The 19,434-nt window shown below is 38.4% G+C and overlaps 1 long non-coding RNA gene and 1 pseudogene across 1 annotated transcript; both read left to right on the top strand.

Moving 5' to 3' along the window:
* The first annotated feature begins 424 nt into the window (after positions 1-424).
* Positions 425-4,143, top strand: LOC138176116 (uncharacterized). The gene is made up of 2 exons (XR_011172165.1): positions 425-1,084; positions 3,059-4,143. It is a non-coding gene; the product is annotated as an uncharacterized lncRNA (long non-coding RNA).
* Positions 4,144-11,963: 7,820 nt separating this feature from the next.
* On the top strand, positions 11,964-17,393 carry LOC138176115 (ras association domain-containing protein 8-like; annotated as a pseudogene).
* Positions 17,394-19,434: the final 2,041 nt, after the last annotated feature.

The following is a 19,434-nucleotide window of genomic DNA, read 5'->3' on the forward strand; positions in this document are numbered from 1 at the left end:
TCCTGGAGTGGGATTGGGAGACGGAGTGGGATTGGGAGACGGAGTGGGAGAGGGAGACGGAGTGGGAGAGGGAGACGGAGTGGGAGAGTGGGAGGGAGAGGGAAGAGAGGGAGAGAGAGATAGAGAGATATAGAGAGGGGGAGAGAGGGAGAGAGGGAGAGGGCCCAGAGGATAGGAAGAGAGAGTCAGAAAGAAGTTACTGTAACCTGAGAGCGAACTCGTACACGAACACACACTCCCACACACACAAGCGCGCGCAAGGCAAAAGGGGAGGAGCCGCGCTACAGCCCCCAGAGCTACAGTCGGAGTTCCGGACAGAGGCTTCCTTGATCCCAGCTGCAAAACAGCGGCGGCTGCCCCCCTCCTGTCCACTGCGCCGCTGCTCCGGCTGCTCCCGTTGCCGCCGCTGCTCTGGCTGCTCCCGCTGCCGCCGCTGCTCCGGCTGCTCCCGTTGCCGCCACTGCTCCGGCTGCTGCTGCTCCCGCTGCCGCCGCTGCTCCGACTGTTGCTGCTCCCGCTGCCGCCGCTGCTCCGACTGTTGCTGCTCCCGCTGCCGCCGCTGCTCCGACTGTTGCTGCTCCCGCTGCTGCTGCTCCGGCTACCGCCGCTCCCGCTGCCGCCACTGCTCCCGCCGCTGCTGCTGACGTAGCCGCTGCAGTAGCCACCGCTGCTGCTCTGGTGCTTTAGCCCTCCTCGCTTCGGGGGACTGGAGGTAGAGGTGGTGGGGAGGTCCTTCCCGACGCACGGACCACAGATTCCCTCCGCACACATACACACATTCCGTGGATGTGAAGCGTGTGTGCTTCCTGGGACTCTTCTCGTCAGAGTCCCCAGTCTGCTCCCGGGGAAGAGGAGAAACCGGTGCTACAGTCTTGGGGGGACTCGCTGGCTGGAGAGGAGCAGAGCCTGAGTAACAGCGGCTGGAGGACGAGGAGAAAGAGCCGGGCTGCCCCTACCCCAGTCGTCGCCGCCACCGGGCAATCAAAGGAGCTTTGCAGCAGCCTGGGCTCTCCCGAGCCGCCCGAGTACCCGGTGCCCCGCTGCTGCCCTACACAGCTTCACTCGGCGTTGCAGTTGCAAAACTGTAAGTATCAACTTTAGTTTGCTCTAAAGATTTCTTAATGGGCCTTCCACCCCTCCTCCTCCTCGTCTTCCTCCTCTTTCTTTCTCCAAACCTCCTGCTTCCTCTCTGGGTTCCTTCTCTTCCCCGCCCCCCTCATTTTTCTCTTTCTCCACCTTCTGTTTCTTTTACTCTTTCTGCCTCCTCTCCCCCCTCATCACTTTCCTTCTCACCTTCTCTCTTTTATTTAGTATTGAATTTGATCAGTCACACACACACTTTTCAGAAAAGTATAAGGTCGCCCCCTAACCCTGAACCAGTGTCCTTGGAGAGAGAGTTTGGAGGCCACTTTTTGCTTAACTGAGGAATGGGACTCTCACTTCTTGGATTTCTACCCTCAATGGAAGTCATGTTTATTTTTCTCTCGAAAAAGCAGGTTAGTGGAGTATTTCTATTTTTGTTGTTCTCTGATAATTTGTTTCGTCGTCCATTGCTAAAAAAAAAAAAATCTGCCTTTCTGTACTACGCCCCACCCAGCCTGGAGTCCTACTGAGCAAAGATAAAGTAGAAGAGACATTAAAAGTAAATCCGTACGGGATTTAAAAGGGTAAATAGTACACTGCAGACAGCAAGATGACACGTTTAGGTGAGGTTTGGTCCTTGCTTGGTAGAGCCGAGGATACTCTTTGATGGTATATGTAGATGCTTTATGTCGCTTTTTCCAAAAAGAAACAAAACTAACATTTTCGTTTTAGTATCACCGCCTGGTGTGGCTAATCCTCCATTACGTTCTCTTCGTATTAAATGGTATTTTGAGTAACTCAGCTGTGTAGGTCAGCATTGCATCTTACGTTTATGAGTAGAGAAAGGGAGAAGATAGTAAACACCTGTCAAAAGTAGGTAGGGCATTTGGAGAGACATTGTGCTGGAGTGAGAAGAAGGCTAGGTCACGAGATCTTGGTTCTAACTTGGGCGAGTCACTTTTTTTTTTTTTTTTTAAGCAACTGGGGTTAAGTAACTTGCTCTAGGTTACACGGCCAGTTATTTCTGGGTGTGGTGCTAAGTATTCCATCCCAGGTCATCCAGACTCTGGGGCCAGTGCTCTTACTTGCTGTGCTACCTGGCCGCCCCCTGGCGAGTCACTTTTTCTTTATGGGTCTGTTTCCTTATCTGTAAAACCTTTTAATTCTATGACTTGAAAAAAATCTTAGTACTAAGCAAAAAAAAAAAATTCTCATACTAGGCTTTATGACAGCTATAACATGTATCCTTTTTGTCTTTTTTTTTTACAATGAGCCCTTATAATTTTTGACTTTTGACTAGATCCACTTTGTCCCCAGGAGGCATCCTCAATATAAAGCACACAATATACTCTAGAAAGGGAGTCTGATATAAGGCTCCAGAAAGCTGAGATTTTTATTTGTTCAATTTGTGTTGGATAATGTTAACAATTGCTGCGTAGTATGAAGGGGAGGGAAATAGTGTGGTGTGTCTGAATGCATTCTAAATGTCATGCAGTTTACCTTGGTACCTCAGATAATCTTGGACCCTTGCTGGGATAAGATGAATAGTAGTCAGTGCAAAGATAATTGATAAGAGGGCACTTAACTCAGCCAATCCCCTTTCCTCCTCACTTCCACGGAGTGGTACCTATGAATTTTATCAGTTTGTAGCCCCTGATAATGTCCAGTTTCATCTCATTATTTTGGGGGATTGGGAGAGGTGGAATGAAACAGTTACATCTGTAACCTGTAAATTTACAATGGAATTCTTTTTGGAAGGTCACATAAGAGAATACAGTAAAGTGCAGTTTATATAGATTTAAGGAAATCTCTCCCTTCCTCAGATTTTTTCCTTCTTTTCTTTCTTTCCTTCTTTCAAGTTCACTTGCAGGGGGCTCACTTTAAGAAGTGTTATATGATTTGACCAGATGAGACTGGGCAGCTTTTGAGAGCTTTGAAAAATCCAGATGGTGATGCTTCCCTCTCTGATTTCTAGGACATGGAATCCATGGTCCACACAGATACAAGATCATTTATCCTGAAGAAACCAAAACTGTCAGAAGACCTGGTAGCAATACCAAACCAGGAATTTGGAATGAAGACTGCAGATACTCTTTGGGTTCCCTTACACAAAAATGAGATCTTGTACAGCCAGATAAACCTGCAAGTCCCAAGTTTATAGTGACTGACGCTGGATGGTGTCCCCAGTCCCCCAGGATACATGTATGATCAAGAGGAGGTGGACACATGTTTTGAAGGAATGAAACCAGTAAACCAAACTGCATCCATAATCAAGGGATTAAAAGGCCTCTTCCCACAGCAGTCACAGTTGATGAGCAGGCAGCTTGATGACCCAGATGGTAGTTTTTCAGATGTTGAGAGAGTGAATTGAGTATCACACAGAAACCAGAGAAACTGCCAGAGTACTGGCCTGCCTGCAAAAATGGAGATGAATGTGCTTCCGTCCTGCAAAGCCTTTCCCAATTGTAAATTTGCTGAAAAATGCTCATTCAAACTGTAAATATGATGCAAAATGTACTAAACCAGATTGTCCCTACACTCATGCCAGTAGAGGAATCCCAGTGCTGCCTCCCAAACCAGCGCCAACGCCAACACCAACATCTTCCAGTAGTCAGCTTTGCCTTTACTTCCCTGCTTGTGAGAAAATGGAATGTCTGAAACACTGTGTAGGAGACCTGACAGAACATTTTACCATCCAGCAATTACTGTGCCACAACGTCATTGCCTTGAAATGGACTCTACCTCAAACCAGTGAATGACAACCAGACATAGTAGCTAGAAGATCATGGATTTTAAAGTTCCCATCTTTGAACTCTACATGTGAAAGACATTCTACAAATTTATTAGATCTTTTGAACTTGGAATATATTGTTTTCACAATATTTAATAATAATATTCAAATAATAATATTCAAAAGTTTGTTGCCTGTTTGTCTAATTTTGCAAATTTGTAAGTTTTATTAAGTGGTGTTAACATGGGTTTTTTTTTTACTATGAAGAGAAGTCAGTGTATAAGGAAAAAACTTTAAATTCCATTAAAACATTTTGAGGCAAAAAAAAAGTTCACTTGCATTAGACATGGAGTAAGTCTGTGCTAGTAGTAGAAAATTCTATGGCACTCTCAGCCACATGGCATTCTATGGCACTCTCACACTTCCATGATGCTCTATGGCATGGCGCTCTCACTCTTCTATAGCGCTCTCCCTATTCTATGGCATTCTATGGTGCTCTCACCCACATGGTGTGAGGTGGGGTCTTATATACAGAAGGTTGTGGGAGGAATCTAGGGGTGGTCTAGAGGAGGAGTTTGGGGACGGTCTTCAGGAGGAGTTAATGAGGTCAATGAGTGATTTTAAGGGTGGGAAGCCACCTGGAGACCACAAACAATGGTGGGCTAAACCAGTTCAAGGGTGGGAAGTCTAGCAACAGACCTGCCTCATGGAATGAGAAGATTCAGAGTCCAAGGGACGTTCCCAGAGTCTGCATCTCAAGGGCTCAAGGAGAGCTCCATGGAGCACCCAGAGCCCATACCTCATCATCAGGACCTCTATCAAGGTCTTAGAAAGCATTGAAGAGCACCCCATCCTCACCCCCTGCCCTAAGAGTTTTTGTTTATGTGGGTTGTATCTATTGATATTTACCATATTCAGAATTGAAAGAACTTAGCAGTCTCTGGACCACACTTTTAGAACCAATGGATTAAATGATCTCTCCCTTGGTGCATAGCGTATATGATTCTTTGTTATTCCTAGTGAATGAATGGCAAAAAGCCTTTAGTTAATTTACATTCGATGCTTATTGAATTCAATTGGAGAAATTCCCCCAAATAAGCTTTGGGTATCTTGAAGGTAAAATTTGGCAGTATTCTGAGGATGATTCACTATTTTTGAAGAGGTAAATCAAAGCAACTTCATATTAGGAATAAGATCTTATTTATAATCCATTTTCCTCTTTCCATATGTATTGTGATTTCTGTTTTATGTACTTTGCATTATTTTAATTTAAAAGGATTTTTGAAGTCTTTAAAAGTCATTGTACAATTAGTTTTGTCCTTCCCTACCCATCCACATTTTCTTGGATGAAACAATGACAGTTTCCTGAATAGCTCTTAGAGAAAACCCTCTGGGACTCTGGAGCTCTTCCTATTTCACTTCATTAAGATTCTTTTTTGAGGTGGAGAGAGGGTTCTGTATCTCTTGTCATTAAGGTGTTTGGGGAAGAAACAAATTCTCCCTTTTAATCAAGCATAAAAGAACATTCCATTCTCACCCCCTCCCCCATATCATTAATCTTGTCTCTTTTTATCTCTCCTTGAAAATTACCCCCACCTCCTACATACCCCATCTTTATTTTCCTTGTATTCATGATATATTACTTTCTTCACCAAGTTGCCTGCACACATATAATCAAACCCAAGTCACTGAGAGTCAAGATAGAGAAGTGGTCTCAGGACAGAGCCTTGGGAAACATCCAGAGTTAAGGGATTTTGATGAACCAGCAAAAGACAGGAGTCATCACAAATCAAGGTGGAATACTGGGAGAATGAAGCATTACAAAATCTGAAAGGAAGAAGCACCTAGGAGAGAGTTGTCAATAGGATCAAGTGGAAAGAAGGAAAGTTTTCTTGCTCCATCTACTCTGTCCTTTGCTGATGGTTTTTGTATGTTGCCTATATGTAGTTTCTTCCTAGTCCCAGAAGTTTCTTTCTTGAAATGAAGTCTTATGTATAAACTTCAGTTCTCTCAACCTACCTTTTTCATCACAGAAACTTAATCCAGGCATGAATTGTACCAGGAAATAGTGTAAATGATGCTTCAGGCCCACAAGTAACAAGCAATTTATGTGCTATGTTCACTATTCACTCAACAACCATTTAAGAACTTATTTTGTGTAAAGGACTATGTTCATCCTAAAGGGAGTTTAAAAAGCTACCCTCCCAGAGAGTAAAAGGTAGGGGCCCTAATTCTTTTTTTTTTTAAGCAATTGGGGTTAAGTAACTTGCTCAAGGTTACATGGCCAGTTATTTCTGGCTATGGTGCTAAGTATCTCAGCCCCGATTCCATCCCCCAGGTCATCCAGACCCTGGGGCCAGTGCTCTTACTCACTGAGTCACCTGGCTGCCCCAAAGGGCCCTAATTCTAATGGCACAACTTTTTGAGAACATCTGCTAAAGGAAAAACCCAGGTACCTTTGATCTCAGAATAGGTTCTTATGATGATTTTCTATGTAAATATAGTCATATTTTTTTAGTAATCTTGACCATTTCAACCTTTTCTTTTGAAATTATATTCTTATATTTTACATGTTTTGTACAGTTTTACAGGGTACTTTCATATGTGTTATTTAATCCTTGAAAGAGCCTTTTGAGTTAGACTGTAAGATGGTCTTTTCATACTCTATAACAGACCTGTACAACATATGGCTGGTATCAGAGGGTTGCCACTGTACACCCTCTCCTGTTAGTCACGTGACTTGCAGCCCAAAGAGTTTTACAAGTTGTACAGGTCTGCTCTAGAATCTAGAGTCTAGATGAGGAAAGGGAATCTTGGAGAGGTTAGCAACTTGCCTCTGGTCATGTAACTGGTTAGTGGTACAACACTGGAAATAGAGATTTAGGCTTCTGAGTCCCCACTGTAGCCCTCTGTGTTTTGCAGAATCTTGTTACTTCTCATATAGAGAATCTGAGAAGACTTTATTAGCAGTATTTTCCCAATGTCCCAAAAATCTTGGTGCAGTTAAGCTTAATATGGCACGAAGACTTTGGGGGACAAACTATCAAATATGACATTTCTTATGTGACGATAGATCTGGTGCTCGCCTGGAAACTGCAAATGCCCTCTCCCACCAGTGCTTTGAGCACTGCAGGTACTCCATTCTTGAGTGAGCCTGGCCTCACCCAAGAGAGAGCAGTTCATAATCTCTTTCTCATTGTCTTTGACTCTTTAAAGCCCCTTACCTGGAACCCCAGGAGAATCACTGAAAGCATAGATGTGATTCATGTCCAAAAGGAATAAGAAAGGTACTCAGCATACAGTGAATAGCACAACTATTCATTTACTCTACTACAAAAGAATGCTTAAACACAAAAGACTCATAAACATACATTGATAGGACTTACACATGATAAAGTAATAAAGAGCTCCTATTATATTTTCCTGGGAGGTTAAGATTTGAGACATGAAAATGTGGATTATTGACTGGGCAATCTACCTTCATCTCTGCTCTACATTGTTGAACAGCTTCCTGGAAAGAGTGATGAATTTGTACCAATCCAAAGCAGTGGTTGTGTGTTTTGTGAATGATGGTTGGGGTCTGAAAGATGGCCAGGGTTAATGATCCTGAGAATATAGAAGGGAGTGAGCTAACTGTCTTCTAGGGCAATCAAACCTCTCCCCAGCTTGTCATTAGCACTGTTCTCTAACTGTACTAACTACTGTCTTTCTACTTCTTATACTGTGCTGAACCAAAGTGACTGCTCTGTAAAAAAGGAGTCACTGAGTTTTATCTAATAACTGCTGAGTCAAATGCTTTGTCAGAAAGGAGAATTGAATAATACAACTTGTTGCATTGACATGCTGATAAATGTTTAACAATCAGCAGCCCTGGGGCAGGGAGGGGAGGGAGGAATGTGTTGATTTTAGATCTAAATGTATTGGTACAGTGGTTAGAGCACTGGACTTGGAGTAGGGAAGACATCTTTATAAATTCAAATTTGGCCTCAGACATTTACTAGTTGTATTACCCTGGACAAGTCATTTAACTTTTTTTGCCTGGGTTCCTTCTCTGTAAAATGAGCTAGAGAAACAAAGGCAAACCACTCTAGTATCTCTGCCAAGAAAACCCCAGATGGGTCATGGGAATTCCGACACAATTGAAAAAAAAGACAACTGTATATGTGTAGATGTGGATGTACCTATAAACATATAAATGTGGATATATGTGTATGTATATATACACAAGTTTATTTTAAGTTTTATTGATAGGAAAGATGGGTAGCATGCAATTTATAAATAACAAAACATACAACATTCTTTTGTAAATTCCATATAGCCAATTGATTCTTATAGAATGCTTTCATTGATTTTATTTTTTTTTTCTGGACTCTTGTATCTGTAACTACCCTGTGGTTGCAGTTCAACCATAATTTGATTAATAGAGATGTTTCCCAATCCATTCTTTTCCCAATGAATTTATTGTCATGAAATATAATGTGTTGTACCGTTAAATTATTTCTCCCCCTTCTCTAAATTATATTGATTAAACTGAAACCTCTTCCAGTTTCAGCACTGCTGATTGCAATAGTGCACACTATCTTTTTAGCTTTTTGTAAAATCACAAGGACTGAAAACAGACTGATTCTACATTATTATTTACAAAATCCTGAAAATCATTGAAATCAACTTCATGTTTTAAAATGTCACTTAAAATGATGCAATTTTTTCACCAACTATGATCAAGTTATTTATAACTCCGCATTTGGTCATTTTTCAGTTGTGTCCAGCTCTTTGTGACCCCATTTGGATTTTTGCTTTTAGCAGGTACTAGAGTGATTTTCCATTTCTTTCTCCAGCTCATTTTTATAGATGGGGAAACTGAGGCAAACAGGGTTAAATGACTTGCCCAGGGTCCCACAGCTAGTAAAAGTCTGAGGCCTAATTTGAACTCAGGAAAATAAGTCTTCCTGAACTCTAGGCCTGGCACACTATCCACTGCCTGCTGTCTGCTCTCTATAAAGGAAGGCATTAAGAGGAGTTTTGGCACTCTGCCCTCTAGCCCTTCAGTCAGAGGGGATAGGAGGCTGAGGTAGGTGGTGCTAGCAGCATAGTGGTAAGTTTAGAAGTGATGAGTTTGGGAGGGACATCTTGTTCCATTAAGTTGAAACCAGCCAGGACAGCAGATTCAGAGTAGAGTATGGGAATTCATTTAAAGTAACAAATAATATAACTGATGCAGGATTGAATTGAAGATACATTAGCTGTGTTTAACAACTCTCTGGTTAAATTTTGGATTCCTGACAATTTAACCATCAGCTCTCTTGAGCTAGTACTTACTGGCTCCAGCACACCATTGGCTAACTGGTATATAACTACAAGATCAATCTCTATAGACATTTCAGTAATAGTTGCACAAAAAGTGAATATTTTTTCAAAAGAAGAACCACTTTCTACTTTGCTAGAAGATCGATTGGATTCACCTTTCCAAAATTCATTATGAAAGATTACATTTTGATGTGTGTATATATTTATGTATATATGTGTAAATGGATACATGTATATATTTATGTAAGTACTGGAATGTTTCACATAATTAAGAACAGAGGAGACAATAGAGCTGGCTAAGATTTTTCCAAGATTCCTTCTGAAAGCTATTATCTGATATTTGTTACAGATATCCCCAATTAAAAACTGAAAGTACACTCCAAGAAGACAAGAATACTGCCTTAATTATATTTCTGTTTTCCCAAGTACTTCATAGCACTTTGCAAAAGGCAGAGAACCTTAATACATGGTGGTCAAATGAATGAAGTGACTCTAGTATTTTAAACCATAAATTTGGAATGTTATCTGTAATTCAAGTTAAAAACTGACACAATTTTCTGAACAATTTGCTGTTCGACTTGAAATTTATATTTTTACGTCTTTTTTTTTTCTCTTTGGAGGTGGGAAGATAGGGCGATTGGGGTTAAGGGGAAAATCCTTAGTTTCTGGCCAAAACAGAAAACAATTGGACAGAGCTTCCACATGTAAGGAGGGGGCCATAGCAAAGAAAAAGGGGAGGAGTAGAACAGACAGCAGCATTCCCCAACTTTTGCATAAATTGGCACACCAGGTCTCCAAAAGGCAGCTACTGCTATGCTCAGATAACACGGTAACGACAGTTAATACAAAAACATTCTTCTGAAACCCGGTTCACTCCTTTCCATGGTATCCATGGGAGGAGCTGTACTTTGTTTCAAAATGTGCCTTTATAGAATGATGAAATTCTGTCAACTTCAGTTTGAAAACTATTGATTTAGAAAATAGTCCTCTGTTTTGCAGCCTGATGTTGAGGGACAATGCTTTAGATATTGACAACGGTGTCCTAGAGCAACAATGACAAAGAGCTGATCCAATCCAAGTCTTCACTGAAAAAGACATAGCGTCCAGAGCACTTTGACAGTATTGCTAGTGTCCCCTGGTCAGATCATATTAGAAATAACCTGTCCAGTTCTGGATACCGCATTTTAGGAAAGACAGAAGTCTGGAAACTGACCAGGGTGACCAGAAAGATGCAGAATGGGGAAGGTCCATACAAAACAATCATCATTCAAAGGAATTGGGATTTTTACCCTGGAGAAGAACCTTATAGATGTCTTGTCATGTTGAAGGACTAGACTCGTTTTGCTCACTCTTTAGATGACCAAAGTAGGAACAATGGAGAGAATTTACAGAGTGGTAGATTTAGGTTCAATATGACAGAAAACTTCATAACAATTCATCCTGTTCAAAAGGACTGTTCTTGGATAATAAATGGTTCCTTTTACTTTAAGCAAAGGATAGGTTGAAGCCAGATTGTAGAGGGTTTTGAATGATGGGCTTAAGGATTGGATTTCATCTCCAAGACTATAGTGAACAATTAAAGATTTTGGGACAGTTAAGTGACTCAAAATCAGTGTTTTAAAGAGATTAATTTGGATGTGTGTTAGATAGAATGGAGAGGAAAGTTGGAGTCAAAAGACAGGCTATTGTAGTCCAGGTATGATATAATGATATATATGATATAATGAACACAGCAGCCATGGAATCTAAAGGAAATGACAGAGGAAAGATACTGTACAACACAAATTAACAGAACTGAGGACAGATTGGAATCAGGGGTTAAGGGAAACATTCTGACATTCTTACAACTCTTGGCTTTATGTCACTGTTTGAAAAGGTGCTTTGATAATGGTTTCTATAGCTATGTTGTATGTTAAACTTCTGATTTGTCATTCTTTGAAAGGTATATTTCTTATTGTGGTAAATTGGGAGAATTCTTGAAAGGATACTTTTTTTTTTTTTTAAAGCAATCAGGGTTAAGTAACTTGCTCAAGTAGGCCAGTTATTTCTGGGTGTGGTGCTGAGTATCTGAGCCTGGGATTCGATCCAGGTCATCCCAACACTGGAGCTGGTGCTCTTACTCGCTGTGCTACCTGGCCACCCTGGAAGGATACTTTTAAATAAGATCATGCATGATCTGACCATAACTTCTGGGCTTATAAAGCCATATGCTTTCAGATAACGTAATCAACATATATTTACTAAACTATCTTAATTTGCATTGCAAACATGATACACTTAATTTTAACTAAGGATTGAACACTTCTTTATGTGCCTATGAAGGTTTAACTTAAAATGTATAAGCATGATATAAAAGGCCTGAAAGAACTTGCAAGGATCTCAAGGGAATTAATGATGTGATATAAGGACTCTTAGAAATTTATATCAGGAAAGCCTCTAGATTGGGGGTTACTTCATTGAATTTCTTTTTACTAAAATCTTTTCTTCCAAGATAGACTATACAAGTTCTTAATTATACTTTCCTGTGAAATAAAATTAAAGTATTTGTTATTCAATACTTTAATGTCATTTGGAAATTTTTCTCTTCTTTGTGTAGAAGAAATGAAACATGGAAGAACTTTTCCGCTTGTTAAAAAAAATTAAATTTCACTTATTATGCTTTGAGACAGTTATGTGGAGCATTGAATAGAATGCTGGAGCTAGAGTCAGGAAGACTCATCTTCCTGAGTTCAGATAGGGCCTCAGACACTTAGTAGCTGTGTTTCTCTGGGCAAGTCACTTAACCCTGTTTGCCTCAGTTTCCTCATCTGTAAAATGAGTGGAAGAAGGAAATGGCAAACCACTTTAGTATTTCTGCCAAGAAAATCCCAAATGGGGTCACAGAGTCAAACACAACTGAAATGACTGAAGTAGAACAATAATCATGTCTTGAGAAGTATGGTGGAGTCTAGCCCAGTTTCTATTGAGAAGACTCCCAACTGAGTTCATGTCCCATCTCTGACACATGCTGGCTGGTTCTATCAACTTGAGCAAATAACAGAATCTTTGATGCTTTAGGCAGCTCTGCTTATATCCTACACATCTCCATTGACAATGGGAGTTTACTAAGCAGGAAATCCCTATGCTGATGAAATCACAAGATGCCCTTTTCCTTAGACAAAGGGATGTTTTAATTTTCATAGAAGATAACCTAAAAAAACCCAAACAACTTTTCCCACCTACCCCCCCCAAAACCACTGAGTCTTTGAAATACCCTTAATATGTAGGAAAATATAACCCAGACTCAAACATTAGCACAGAAGGGATTTCTCTCTGTAGTCTCTGCCATATATTCCTGAGGTCTATGAATAAAAAGTAAACATAAAGTAAAAAGTAAATTTGGGTTAGATACCTAAGCAGCAAAGAATGTGGACTTTGTTATTGTAGCATACTGATTTAGCAAAGGAATCCTGTGTAAATATTGTTCATGATGGAGATACAATGGAGTTGTAAATGTTCTTCAAGTGAACCATAGTTGGGTTTGCATTGTGTTTCTATCACGAGAGACTCTTAAATCTGTAAGCTCCTAAAAAGCTGTATTAAAAACAAAAGAAGTTGAATCTCATTATGTTCACAGATATACATTTTCTTATAACTTCCCCCATGATTATATAGATTTCAGCTGTGTCATTCATTTTGTTAATGTTTGATTAATGTTAGTTAATGTTAGCACCTCATGAAAACCCAATCATTTCAATAAACAAATGGGGACAGTATGCCAATGATATACAACTTATATTACGTCGTACAGAGCCATCTCTTAGTGAGAGGCCAACTTCAGACAGTGTTGCCCGAATAACTGAGAGAACTTTATATAGACAAAGCTTGCCTCCCCTTTGGCTAAACTGAGGCCTCAGAATGACAAATCAATAAAAAGACGGGAGCCAAAAAGGAAATCTTTGAAATTTACAGGAGGTGCCAAAGGACTCATGGACATTTTTGGGAAAGTAAGGTTCTCAGTAACTGTAAGACAACAGCAGATGAGTTGAAAAAGCTGATCCGCCTGCAGACAGAGAAGCTTCAATCCATTGAGAAGCAGCTTGAGTCCAGTGATGTGGAAATTAGATACTGGGAACAAAAGTACAATTCTAATCTGGAAGAAGAAATTGTTCGTCTTGAGCAGAAGATCAAAAGGAATGATGTAGAAATTGAAGAGGAAGAATTTTGGGAAAATGAATTACAGATTGAACAAGAAAATGAGAAACAGCTGAAGGATCAACTTCAAGAGATAAGGCAGAGGATCCTAGAATGTGAAGGCAAATTAAAAGACTATCTGGCTCAAATCCATAGTATGGAAAGTGGTCTTGAGGCAGAGAAGTTACACTGGGAAGTGCAAGAGTCACAGGTCAATGAAGAAGAGGTGAAAGGCAAGATTGGTAAGGTCAAAGGAGAAATTGATATTCAGGGACAATAGAGTCCGAGGTTGGAAAATGGCATTAAAGCTGTAGAAAGATCTCTAGGACAAGCCACCAAAAGGTTACAGGTAAGAATACTGTTTTACATAAGGCAATTTCAGGTTATAAATTTAAACATTAAGAAATAGATTAGTGCTTGGTTTCATTCTATTTAGCTATCAGGGTTAGTTTTTTCTCTCTCTTTTTTAAGTGTTAAAAATATATCTCTAGCTCCAGTAGCATCTTATTAGAAGTTTTGTGCTTTGTGAAGGAGCCTGGAAGTGATCAGGATATTGATAAACAATTGATATTCAAATATACAAAAATTTAAAAAATTTACATTTGTACTCTACAGAAGTATTTTCAGTTGAGATAAATAACAAGCAAAAAAATGTATATGTTTTGCCTTTCCCATGGTGTAAAAATGACCTCTTGGCAAAAAAATTGTCAATGTAAATAAATTTTTTTTTGTGACTGAGTACCTAAAATTTTAATTCTACAGATAGTCACTCACAAGAGACTGTGAAAATGTGTTCAGTTATTGGTTCAGGAATAGATAGTGTCTGAATACTTTTCTTTTTTTGAACTTGCACCTAGGACAAGGAACAGGAACTGGAACAGTTGACTAAAGAACTTCGGCAAGTCAATCTTCAACAGTTTATACAACAGACGGGAACAAAGGTCACAGTGCTTCCAGCAGAGCCCTTCGAAGTGGAGGCATCAGAGGCAGACATAGAAAGGGGTAAAATATTGAAATTTTACCCCTTTAATTTAATTTAATCTTTTTTTCCCTTTTTATTGTCTTGATCAGCTTTGAATGAACTATCACATAGTTTTCAGTAGTAATTTACTGTATGGCTACTTAAAATTTATTACTTTTCTACAAATTAACACTTATTTATTAGTAATCTTGAAAGAGCATGAAGAAATATACACAAAGTAGCTAAACCTAATTCTAATTCTTAGTTTCAACTCTCTTTGTTTCACTTTCCAAGCTGTAATACTACTATCATAATTGACCAATTTGAATCCTATATACTCTATGGTCTAATTTCTTTTCTTTCTCTTTAATTGAAATTATATTTCTAATTCAGCAAGTGTTGTTGTTGCTGTTGTTCAGTCATTTAAGTCATGTCCAACACTTTGTGTGATGACTCTATTTGGTGTTTTCTTGCAAGAGATATTGGAAGAGGCAGCCAGGTAGCACAGCAAGTAAGAGCACCAGCTCCAGTGTTGGGATGACCTGGAGATCGAATCCCGGGCTCAGATACTCAGCACCACACCCAGAAATAACTGGCCGTGTAACCTTGAGCAAGTTACTTAACCCCAATTGCTTTTTAAAAAAAAAGATATTGGAGTGGTTTGCCATTTCCATCTACAGCTCATTGTATAGATGAGGAAACTGAGGCAAACAGGGTTATGTGACTTACCCAGGGTCACATAGCTAGCCAGATTTGAACTCAGGGAGATGAGTCTTCCTGATTCCAGACCTGGCACTTTATCTGCCTAGCTGTAGCAACAACAATAGGTATAGTCCCAAAAGTAGGCCTGTAGTCCAACCTAACATAATGACTCGTATGGCATCGTTTCTGTAGAACTAACTTCCACTAGGATATTGTTTCACTTGACAGTATTGTTTTTTCAGAAGTAATTATATAATTGTAAACGAATCCATAATTTTAAAGTAATTGTGCATTGTAAACCAATTCATCCAAAAGAAAAAAAGAAAACTGATCCTTTTTTAAAGGCACATCAACTAGATTCCAAAGACCAATTTACTGAATGAACTTTAATGATCAGAGATAGGCAAAGTGACACTAGGTCATATATAGAAGGATAGAATATGTAATTTTTTAATGGTAATAGTAGTAATGAATATTCCATATTCTTAGCTCTTTGCCTTCATAGGCCAGGGACTCTTTTACTTTCCCATATTCCTTACATTTTCAGTTAATTAATTAAGTTAAACTTTATTAGTGATAACTTTTTTTGTTTAGAGACAGCATTCTAGTCTGGGTCCTTGAAACGGCCTGGTTCATCTCGGCAGCTCCCCAGTAACCTTCGAATTCTTCAGAATCCAATTTCATCTGGCTTTAATCCTGAAGGCATATATGTATAATATATATCCCACCCCTTTGGGAGAGGACCAGTAAAGGTACCAAGGGACCGTACCATTTTCTTCTCTTGGAATAGTGCCAATGATGTGCAGAGGAAGTATTTCATAAGCCACCATATCTTTTGTTTTCTCACCCATCTTGGAAACACTTGGAGCCATACCCAGTGCAATGATGCAGATGAACAAAGGAACTGTGTTTCTGAATATCAGCAGTGTTGAAGTTTCTGTCCAGCAGCTATAATGCAAAGCTGTCATTTTTATTTGTAGTATTTTAAAAGCATTAGGAAAAGTATAATTCTTTGTTTATACGTAAATAAAACAGTGACTGAAAAGGGTGGAGGAAAAATGTGACTGACTTAAAAGTTTAATTTATTCCATTGAATTGGTGCATGTGTGAATGTTCATTTTTAATATTTTTTTTGCCATTGCTTAACTTGTGACTGATTGCTTAAAATATTGTATGAACCTGAATGTGTGTGTACATGTGTCCAGACTTCATCCATACCTTTATTCACAATGACAGAAATGTTGTGTGGGGTGCTTTGTCTTTTGCACCATCGCTAAAAGAACCACTTCATATATGTTGTGTGGGTGGTCCTTATCCTTTGCTTTAGATACGTTGGGGATGAGCAATGTGACATTAGCTTGGTCAATTCATATTTTTTTAAATCTGGAGAGTTTTGAGGATTTTCCAGCATATGAAGGAGAATGCCCTAGAGAGAAATATTTTTATTATATAGAATGTATATTTCTAAGTTTCTGCCGTGTTTCAGACCCTATTGAACAAAAAGCCATTATTGAATATCTTACCAAATAGATTTGAGATTTTATGTAGGTTATTTTTGTCAGCCTCTTTTCCGCTTTAATTTGCTCTCATTAACCCTTAGGATTTATTAAAATAAAATCACAGATTAAGATCATCTCTTTAATGAATGTGACCTTAAACGATGCCTCCTATTAAAAGCCCACTTCCTACATAGGGCCTACTAAAACAGATACTATGAATGTTACTCCCTGAATATAGTTGATTGTATAGATGCTGGGTCACTGTGCCTTCTTAATCATGTAGGCAAAGAGAAAGAAAGGAAGAGCTGTGGGGGTCAATAGATCCTACTAAGGGAAGAAAATAGACATGAATCAAGCACCTGTTTTTAATTTTTTAGAGTATTACTGACAGGACAGCCTATGTTTCAATTTATATGTCCCACTTAATAAAAACCAAAAATAGTGTAGTTTCACACACACACACACACACACACACAGAATAAATGACTGCCTAAAATTCACAACTAATACCCTAATACATTTTACTTGTTAGAACTTTTATATTCTCCCTATGACCAAAATCCAGCATTTCATAAAGCTTTAATCTAAAAAATGAGTTTTTTTTAATTTGACAAATGTGTACTGTTCTATTTCTTCAAGAAAACAAAATCTTATTTCAGTTTGGTTTTAAATAGTTAACAGATTTTGGCCTTTTCATGAAAGGAAGTTTGGATCTTGAGTTTTAAAATATTTGAATTTTCTTTGATATCATGAACACATGACAATTGAAGTTTCCTAGGAGAAAGTGAAAAAGGCCATGAATATCCATAGGTTCTTCATTTGTCGATTCTTTCCAGGGAAATTAAATCCTTGAAGCAACATTATTTTCAATGATCCAGATAAATTGGAACATGTCAAATATTGTCCTTAGCTTCTACCTCTCCAAAATGAATCAAAATGCTTGTATCTGATATTTGCCACTATTTCTGAAAACAATTGGTTCATTCACTACATTTAAATGAATGATCTGGACATTGTTTGGGCCTTCACAATTTTGCTCTCAGTTTACATGATTTTCTTTTCATTCAGAACTTTTTTCTTTTGAATGAGAAAACTGGGGTATTTTAAAAGTCACCATTTGGGGATTATATTTGAACAAAAATATTGGAAGATGTACGCCTAAATATATGCCTTACTACTTTTTATTTAGAGACCTCTTATTCACAAGGAAAAATCTTTTTGATGAACACAAAGTATAATTTGAAAATATTCTGAATATAGTAAAAGAATACAAAGCAATTATTTAAAGAAGACTTCTGAGAAGATGGACACAAGACTGTCATTGTTATCATATTCAGAAACATCGGCATTCCTTTCTGGATCATAAGTATAAAGCATGGAGTAGGCATGTATTTAAATCTGCCTCATGGCCCCACAAATATAAGGAAGGACCTTTTTTAAACTTTAAATGTAAAGTGGAAGGGAGGTGGTAAGAATCCATTTTCCCACCTATATTATCTGGAAAACTTTAGATCCCAAGCCCAGTCATTTAATCTGCCATGAATAAAAATGGCCACATCTTTGGCTATATTGAAAGAAAAAAATAACTAGCAAACTTGAATAACATAGATTACAGAATTTATGTCTACATGCTTTTTATATTATCTGGATATTTAATATCATATAATATTTTAATACTACAGATTGCCTTCAAATTTGTGTTTTCTAAAACTATCAGAAAGAGGGCACTGCAAGATCTTTTCTATTGAAGACTAAGTTGAAGAAGCATTGGCATACTTGCGTTGGGGTAGCCCTTATTCAATAACAATTGCCTTTACATGGGCTGAAGTGGTTTTGTTGTGCTTATAAACAGATTTTAGTTCACCAGCATCTGCTTTTCCTTTCAGTACACAAGGGGCATATGTGGAATTTCAGTTAGCATTAATGGAAGTTGTACATGCAGATCTCTTGTTCATCAGTACTAATAATCACTAGTTCATGTGAGTCATTCTGTAAAGTGAAAAAAAGACTAACAAATGGAATAATGGGATTAGTGTGGTGAAATTAGAGATGTGTTTAAGAAGGTACAAAAATTGGGACCATTTCCCAACTAAATATGGTACCTGTTTAAAAGCTAATTTTCTTTGTGAATAAGAACAAATGGTCTTTAGATAAAATGATGTGAACATCATTCCAAGGTTTAGAACTATGATCTGAAATGATCATAGTTCTGAAATGAAACTTTGGATTTCAGAAGGTGCCGAGGAAGTGGGACAGTGGACAAATTTCTAGTGTTCCTTACCTTTACATAATTGGGCCTTAATTACCTATGTAAATAAAATGGTTTTAATATCCTCCCCTCCCCAAAATGTTTATGATAGCCTATATTGTATTAAAATAGCAAAGAAATGTTACTTTTACATTATGTCCATTTAAAAAAAGAACATTGCATGATTTTGGATAAAGGCCATCAGCTGTATGGAGAACACAAACCAATCACTATTCATGATATTTACCTCAAAAAAATCCAACTGCATACATCTAAATACTCCCCCCCCACATACATACTTACACAAAAATCCTCTATATCAAAGATAACCTTACTGAAAATAGAAAAAGTTTAAAAAGCTCCTAAACAATAAATCAGGTAAGATATTTTATTTAATTAATTTATTTTTAAGCAATCTGGTTTAAGTAACTTGCTCAAGTTTACATGGCCAGTTATTTCTGGGTGTGGTGCTATGTATCTAAGCCCGGATTTGATCCCCAGGTCATCCCGACACTGGAGCTGGTGCTCTTTACTTGCTGAGCCACCTGGCCGCCCCTAAGATGTCTTATTTTAACAAACATAAAACATTGATTCATTTTAACAAACATGCAAGGAAAAACTCCCAAATTAAAGTGCGATGGATTATTAAGAGTGTTCTTAGAGTAGTTTATAATCTCAAGAGAAACTAAGGAACAAGATTAAACATCTATAAAAATGGAGTTGAAATTAG

The sequence above is a fragment of the Petaurus breviceps genome, unplaced genomic scaffold (genome assembly GCF_028583685.1).
Source record: "Petaurus breviceps papuanus isolate PSGF00001 unplaced genomic scaffold, PetGlider_PUasm1.0 81, whole genome shotgun sequence".
In the NCBI taxonomy this organism is placed as follows: Eukaryota; Metazoa; Chordata; class Mammalia; order Diprotodontia; family Petauridae; genus Petaurus; species Petaurus breviceps.